Here is a 9,271-nt window from a genome sequence, read left to right as displayed (position 1 = left end):
ACCCCGTAGCGTACGTGTAGTTATTACGAAGACCAATCAGAAAGATAGTAGGAGCAAGCCCATGTAATGCTTGGTAGTAGCAGTAAAACCTTGAAATCAGCCCTTGCCTTAACAGGGACCAGTGTAGGAGGCTAGCACTGGAGTAATATGATCAAATTTTTTTGTTCTATCAGGATTCTAGCAGCTGTATTTAGCACAACTGAAGTTTATTTATTGCTTTTATCCAGGTAGCCGGAAAGTAAGCATTGCAGTAGTCTAACCTAGAAGTGACAAAAGCATACTACATCTCCACCCCTCAACCAGTATTCTACAGCAAGACACAACATACACACGTGTCTCTACATTGCAGATGAGCTGAAAACAGTTATCAATGACCTTGTACCACAGAAGGTATTTGCACTGGTGACAGGTAATGCCTACGAACACGAAGGCTGCTTGGTCTTAACACTTCTCAGAGTCACCATCCCGGATCCGGGAGCACCCTCGTCAGTAAAAAAGCTGACTAGCCATAGCGCCACAAGTAAATACTAGCATCTAAAATATCATGAAATCACAAGTCCCAAGACACCAGATGAAAGATACACATCTTGTCGAATCCAGCCATCATTTCCGATTTTTAAAATGTTTTACAGGGAAAAACACAATGTATTTCTATTAAAACCACGATAGCCAAAAACCCAACCGCTTATTTCCACAATTTTTTTTCTGCATAGGTTAGCTATCACCAAATCGACCAATAAAAAGATATAAATAGTACTACAAGAAAACAACTTCATCAGATGACAGTCTGATAACATATTTATGTATAGCATATTGTTTTTCGAAGAATGTGCATATTTCAGGTATAAATCATAGTTTACATTGCAGCCACCATCACAAAATCTCACCAAAGCAGCTAGAATAACTACAGAGACCAACACGTGAATTACCTAAATACTCATAAAACATTTATGAAAAATACAGTGTACACTGTACAGCAAATGAAAGACAAAACATCTTGTGAATCCAGACAATATTTCAATTTTTAAGTGTTTTACAGCGAAAACACATATAGCATTATATTAGCTTACTACAATAGCCTACCACAGCACGCCATTCAATCAAGGAACGTTAGCGATAGCGAATAAACCAGCAAAAGATATTAATTTTTTCACTAACCTTCTCAAACTTCATCAGATAGCGTCCTATAACATCATATTACACAAATACATATATGGTTTGTTCGAAAAATGTGCATATTTAGCGGTACAATTCGTGGTTGAACAACGTGAATACTAGCCAAACTGCCCAAAATATACCGGACATATTTCTGACACTCACATCATCTAATCAAAACTAATCATATATACTTACTAAAAATAAGTGGACAGCAAATAAAAAGACCACTAGTTCTTAATGCAACCGCTGTGTTATGATTTTTAAAAATAACCTTATTACGACATCAGCTTACGTTTACAGCGAAACAGCGCCCGAAATCTGGGCAGAATTTAGTCTAAACATTTTTCGACAGAAATACGAAATAATATCATAAAATGTCCTACTATTGATGAGCTTCCATCAGAATCTTGTACAATTGTCCTTTTCCAGAATAATCGTTGTTTGGTTGTAGAATGCCCTCTTCATCTGTAGAATAGCAACGAAAGCTAGCCATGTGCGCAGCAGTGTCCAACGCACCATAACGCAAGACAAAGAAATTCCAGAAAATCGCAATCAACTGATATAAACTCTATAAGTCGTGTAATATACTAGTTTGAAATGTTTTTTAAACACATATATCGAATAAAATCAGAGCCGAGATAATATCTAAGGCCTATAACGACAGCTTTTCAGAAAGCAATCCTGAGGTCTGTCTCCCCAAGACAACGCGTGAAAAGACTGCACCCACGGTTACAAACGAGCTCTTGTTCAGCCTCAGATCTTAGCTAGACACCCCATTCAATTCTCACTGCCTACCTGACATCTAGAGGGAAGGCGTTGATGCAGTGCATGTAGACCCATAGATTCCATGCAAATTTATAAACTGACCCTGGAACAGAGCCTCGATTTCAGATTTCTCAATTCCTGACAGGAAGTTTGTGCAAAATGAGTTCTGTTTTACTTCACAGATATAATTCAAACGATTTTAGAAACTAGAGTGTTTTTCTATCCAATAGTAAATATATGCATATTGTACGAGCAAGAATTGAGTACGAGGCAGTTTAATTTGGGAACGATTTTTTTCAAAGTGAAAACAGCGCCCCCCCCATATTGACAAAAGGTTAAGTCCTACCCTACATCACACCCATTGGCTGTGCTGCTCATGCATTGATAATCTGCTCCTCAAGGACATCATGGCACTGAAACAATGGATACGCTTTAAAGAGAGCCAAGGAAATGGTTAGGTATGTGAAGGGTCATCAAGTTATAAGCAATCTACCTCACCAAGCAGAGTGAGAAGAAATAAGAGCACCACATTGAAGCTGCCCAGCAACACCCGTTGCGGGTGGTGTTGTCATCATTTTTGACAGCTCCTGGAGGAAGGGTCGTGCAAGAAATGTCCATATCACAGTCTGCTGATATAGACAGCCCCATCAAGAGATCCTCCTGATGATGTATTTGGAGAGAGATGGTAAGCAGCCTGAAACTCCTGAACCTATGACAGTAGCCATTTGCACGGATATAGGGAGACAATGCCATCCTGTTGATGTCAGACTCTGCTTGCAGATTGTTACAAATCCCTTTGGCCCGGCAGTCTAGGGGGGTGTCTCGAGACCCGTAACATAACTACTGCAAAGTGTAATAATAACAGTGAGAACGAATCAACCAGACACTTAATTCTACCGTCAAACTCAGGTTGTTATTAGTAAACACACGGTAATGGGGGGGGGGGGGGCAGGCAAAGGGCTGAGCTGGACCAAGGAAAAGATAATAAGCATCAAAAAACACCCCTAAGCTAGACTAGCCTATTTCAACCAAAGCTAACTAACTAACCAAAAATACATGTGCGTGTCTGCCCAGTTCTAAGTGCTATTAAGCAAAGCTTACCTACGTAGTGACGCCCATGGGCAAACTGTCTGGTTACCCCCTTTTCCCACTATCAAACAAACACTCAATCACCATAACAAACACAATACTCACAGGTGGGGACAAAGTGACATGTAGATGCTAAACCACACAAGAGATCTACAGACATATGGCATTTACAGAGAGATTGCTACACAAAGAGATCGAGCTCCCGAGAAAACAACTGACAGGGTTTTTAAACCAAGGGAAAGGGACTGATTGATGACTGATTGGGGAATGATGATTGTCACCTGTGAGTAGGGGAGAAGGAGAGAAAAGAAATACACACAGAATACTTGTATCCGTAACACAGATGTAAGAGAAGAAATCCGTACCGCCCTGCCCACTTCACTGTTGCTCCAAGCAGAGGAAACTGCAGTTCTGAAATACATCAAAAGCGTGAAGACTTCTGCCTAAAGCCCATACGCGCCGCAACGTACATGTTGGACCCAAAGTCTGCTGGCAAGAGAATCCTGTCTGGTGCAGAGATCAACAAGGCCTATGGTGTCATCATTACCGTGTCTCGACACCTTGGCCTGGATGAGGGTAAGGTTCTTGGCAGTCTGGCAAAGTACACTTCCAAGCAAGGACTTTGGGATGGAGATGCTGTATTGCAGTCATGCCAACATATCTCATCAGCCACCTGGTGGAAGGGACTTTGTGGATCTGATGCTCTTTCCCCTGTTGCCTCCATCATCCTCCAAATCCCACCAACATCAACCGCCTCAGAGCGCAACTGGTCCTTGTTTGGGAACACACACACCAAAGCACGTGACAGGCTGACCAATACAAGGGTTAAAAAATTGGTAGCCATCCGGGCAAATTTTTGGCTTTTTGAGCCTGATGACAAGCAATCCTCAACAAGGTTAGAAAGTGACAGTGAAGATGAGGCCTCAGAGTCTGATGTTCAAGAGGTGGACATTGAGGAGGTCCAGGGAGAAGACATGGAAGCCTGAGAGGAAGACAACCAAAGTCTTAGTTTTTAGACTATCATTTGTTGGTTCCGTTTTTCTGTGCTCCGTTTTATTTACTTAACAAATAAGGAACACTCAAAATGTGCACTTATAAATCATAACAATTTTAATCAAAATACAGCTGTAGACAGAAGTCAATGATCAAACATCACACATACAACTGATGTCTCTCATGAGTTCTGCCCCATAGGAAAAGTCCAAGTTGCTTTTATCATGCTTGTAGTCAACCCCCTGTGATGTCACTGCATACATCATTACCTGCTACTCCTCAGGCCAAACCCATGCATACACAGCTATACTAACTTGAAAGAAATACAATAGTTCCAGGCCTCAGCAGTAAATGTCCACTCCCACAAGTTGATTTATAGAGGTATGTCTGACTAGCCTCTTATCTCTTCTACTCCCCTGCAGGGCTCTTTGTTCATCTTTGTAATGCTTTCTCACAGACCCCATTTCTTTATAAGAGGCAGAGACTTAGAAAAGACTGGAACAATTCTAAAACCTTACAATGAATATATGTATTGTTAATCTGTAGTCTAGGACCCTATAAATGTAGAGGAGGAGGGGTCCCATAGCCCCTCCCCTTCTATTAATACAACATAAGAATAATCAATTATTATAATACATCAAACATTTGGTGCCCTATCATGACCCCAATTTGACCCCATCACATTTTATGTTGAAAACGTTTTTGGGAGATGCGATGGATCATTGGGGATCATTCAATATTCCCTTTCTTTTGTTGTTCAGTGAAATCATCCCATGTGAAGAGTTAGCTCATTTAATTAAAGTTCAATTTGTAACTAAATCGTTTTTTTTATTTCTATTGGAAGGATTTAATCATTTGCAATTATGTCTACTTATGAAAGGTTTATGTTTCTGTCTCCATATTATATGGTAAATATATCCAATGCAAAAAACATCTACATTTAAATGGTATTAATATTTATTAGCATATATTTCCGTTAATTCCCATAAATATTCCCGTTAATTCCCATGGAAAGTTTCCACCTCTGAATAATTGTGATATTGATGTCATCTCTCTCTTTCTCTCTCTCTCTCTGCAGAATGCAAGCACATCCACTGAGCTAAGAGAGATGAAGGGAAACCTCTCCCCTTGTTTCACTCCTAGCCTTTGAAAGCCCTATCTCTGTGGCAATTGAGACACATCTTCTTCCTCTTCTGTTTGAGACAAGACCCCTGAGAGTCTACTGATGTTTATTCATCTCTCTTTCTCTCTCTCTCTCTCTTTCTTTCTCTCTCCAAACACACACACACCTAGGCAAGGTCTGTTTCTTTGTCGTCACTTGTGACCTTTACCCTACCCAAAGTGAGGTAGTGGTAAAAAAATAATAATAGGTGTGTAAACTTCCAACACTTTCAATACATTTTTCTGCAAAAGGTGAGTAAACTGTACCGCAAAAAAAGTGTTTACTTGCGTTTACCCTCCACTACACCACTGCCTCCTCACTGTTGAGTCTGACCCGAAGATGAACTTTCTGCTGTCAACCTGCATTTACAGTCAACATGTTTATCCAGTGTTAGATTGTCACACCAAAGATAGATATCAAAGCACTTGAACAACTACAGTCAGGTTCATAATTATTGGCACCCTTGATAAAGATGTGCAAAAAAAGACTTWAAAAATTATACAAATACTGAGCTATGCTCCKAAAAATTGGGAAATTATATTAATTTATACAAATAATATTCCTCATAGAAAGAGATTTTGTCTAACAAGTAAATCTCAAAAGGATAAGGGTAAAAATTATTGGCACCCGTTTTCAATATCCCTTGCTAGGATAACGACACTAAGCCTTTTTCTTAAATGTTTTATGAGATTGGAGAACACGTTGGGAGGGATCTTAGACCATTCCTACATACAGAATCTTTCCAGATCCTTGATATCCTTCGTCTGCTCTTATGCACTGCCCTCTTCAATTCAAAACAGCTTTTCAATGGGGTTCAAGTCCGGAGACTGAGATGGCCATTGCCAAATGTTGATTTTGGGGTCAATTAACCATTTCTTTGTGGATTTTGATTAGTGTTTGGGGTTATTGTTAAATCTAGAATTGGCTTCCTATTTCGCAACAAAGCATCCTTCACTCATGCTGCCAAACATACCCTTGTAAAACTGACCATCCTACCGATCCTCGACTTCGGCGATGTCATTTACAAAATAGCCTCCAATACCCTACTCAATAAATTGGATGCAGTCTATCACAGTGCCATCCGTTTTGTCACCAAAGCCCCATATACTACCCACCACTGCGACCTGTACGCTCTCGTTGGCTGGCCCTCGCTTCATACTCGTTGCCAAACCCACTGGCTCCAGATCATCTACAAGACCCTGCTAGGTAAAGTCCCCCCTTATCTCAGCTCGCTGGTCACCATAGCAGCACCCACCTGTAGTACGCGCTCCAGCAGGTATATCTCTCTGGTCACCCCCAAAACCAATTCTTCCTTTGGCCGCCTCTCCCTCCAGTTCTCTGCTGCCAATGACTGGAATGAACTACAAAAATCTCTGAAACTGGAAACACTTATCTCCCTCGCTAGCTTTAAACACCAGCTGTCAGAGCAGCTCACAGATTACTGCACCTGTACATAGCCCATCTATAATTTAGCCCAAACAACTACCTCTCCCCCTACTGTATTTTCTTTATTTTTTTTCTTCTTTAATATCTTTAAGGAATACCTAGGATAGGATAAAGTAATCCTTCTAACCCCCCCCCCCCCCCCCTTAAAAGAGTTAGATGCATTATTGTAAAGTGGTTGTTCCACTGGATATCATAAGGTGAATGCACCAATTTGTAAGTCGCTCTGGATAAGAGCGTCTGCTAAATGACTTAAATGTAAAATGTAATGTATTTATTTATTCATTTATTTTGCTCCTTTGCACCCCATTATTTCTATCTCTACTTTGCACATTCTTCCACTGCAAATCTACCATTCCAGTGTTTTACTTGCTATATTGTATTTACTTCGCCACCATGGCCTTTTTTTGCCTTTACCTCCCTTATCTCACCTCATTTGCTCACATTGTATATAGACTTATTTTTCTACTGTATTATTGACTGTGTGTTTGTTTTACTCCATGTGTAACTCTGTGTTTTTGTATGTGTCGAACTGCTTTGCTTTATCTTGGCCAGGTCGCAATTGTAAATGAGAACTTGTTCTCAACTTGCCTACCTGGTTAAATAAAGGTGAAATAAAAATAAATAAATAAGATTTGTCTTGCTGGTGTTACAGACATCACACTGCTATCTAAAAAGAAAATAACCCCATAATATCAAAGATCCACCACCATATTTTACTGTAGGTATGAGGTACTTTTCTGCGTATGCTTCTGTTTGTCAACGCCAAACACAGCACTGGTGTGTGTGGCCAAATAGCTCTATTTTCATGTCATCTTACCAAAGCAGGGTTCCAGTCCAAGTGCCAGTGCCATTTATCAAACTCCAGGCGGTGCAATGGCCAGATGACATGAAAATAGAGCTGTTTGGCTTTGAAAAACGTAAGCATATGAATAAAAGTACCTCATACCTGCGGTAGCCTAGTGGCTCAGAATGTTGGGCCAGTAACTGAAAGGTTGCTGGTTTGAATCCCTGAGCTGGCAAGGTAGAAAAAATCTGATGTTCTTCCCTTGAGCAAGGCAGTTAARCCTGAATAACAACTGCTCCCCAGGCACTGATGATGTGGATGTCAATTAAGGCAGCCCCCCACACCTCTCTGATTCAGAGGGGTTGAATGCAGAAGACACATTTTGGTTGAATGCATTCAGTTGGGTATCCCCTTTCCCTTGAATATGGTGGTGCATCTTTGATGTTATGGGGCTATTTTGCTTCCACTGGTCCTGGGGCCCTTGTTAATTATCATCAACTTGGGTGGCCAAATAAAAACACCCGCAGGCCTCCAGTTGGGCAACCCTGGTGTAAAATACTAATATCATTTCACTTTTTTTTCTATACTTTTTTTGCTAATCTTTTTCAAGGGTACCAATAATTATATACCTGATTGTACATAATAATAATAATATAGATTGTGGTTTGACTATATTTTAGAATAGCACATACAGGCTGACCTGTAACTGTTGTAAGTGTAGAGCTAATGTCACGTTCCTGACCTTATTTCCTTTGTTTAGTATGTGTTTAAGTGGTCAGGACGTGAGCTGGGTGGGCATTCAGTGGCCAGCCATGAGCAGCCAGAGCCTTCCGCCAGCCATGAGCAGCCAGAGCCTTCCGCCAGCCATGAGCAGCCAGAGCCTTCCGCCAGCCATGAGCAGGGCAGGCATTCCGCCAGCCATGAGCAGCCAGAGCCGTCCGCCAGCCATGAGCAGCCAGAGCCGTCGCCAGCCATGAGCAGCCAGAGCCGTCCGCCACGCCATGAGCAGCCAGAGCCGTCAGCCAGCCATGAGCAGCCAGAGCCGTCAGCCAGCCATGAGCAGCCAGAGCCGTCAGCCAGCCATGACAGCCAGAGCCGTCAGCCAGCCATGAGCAGCCAGACCGTCAGCAGCCATGAGCAGCCAGAGCCGTCAGCCCTAGTCCGGAGCTGCCCTTCAGTCCGGAGCTGCCCCTCAAGTCCGGAGCTGCCCCTCACGCCCTATATGTCCGGAGCTGCCCCTCAGTCCGGTGCTGCCCCTCAGTCCGGTGCTGCCCCTCAGTCCGGAGCTGCCCCTCAGTCCGGTGCAGCCCCTCATCCCGGTGTTGCCCCTTAGTCCGGTGCTGTCCCTTAATCCAGGTGGGTTAATTTTGAGGGTGGCCATTGAGAGGAGGCTACATAAGCGGGGATTGACTATGGTGGGGTGGGGACAACGTCCAGAGCCAGAGCCGCCACCGTGGACAGATGCCCACCCAGACCCTCCCCTATAGGTTCAGTTTTGCGGCCGGAGTCCGCATCTTGAGGGGGGGGTACTGTCACGTTCCTGACCTTATTTCCTTTGTTTAGTATGTGTTTAAGTGGTCAGGACGTGAGCTGGGTGGGCATTCTATGTTATGTGTTTCTATGTTGGGTTAATTGTATTTGCCTGATATGGTTCTCAATCAGGGGCAGGTGTTTTACGTTTCCTCTGATTGAGAACCATATTAAGGTAGGCTGTTCTCACTGTTTGTTTGTGGGTGATTGTCTTCCGTGTCAGTTTATGTACCACACGGGACTGTTTCGTTTTGTCTAGTCTGTTCCTGTTCGTGCGTTCTTCGTTTTATGTAAGTTCTCATGTTCAGGTCGGTCTACGTCGTTTTTGTAATTTATTCAAGTGT

This window comes from Salvelinus sp. IW2-2015, linkage group LG15, assembly GCF_002910315.2.
Source record: "Salvelinus sp. IW2-2015 linkage group LG15, ASM291031v2, whole genome shotgun sequence".
In the NCBI taxonomy this organism is placed as follows: Eukaryota; Metazoa; Chordata; class Actinopteri; order Salmoniformes; family Salmonidae; genus Salvelinus; species Salvelinus sp. IW2-2015.
This window is presented reverse-complemented; position numbering follows the sequence as displayed.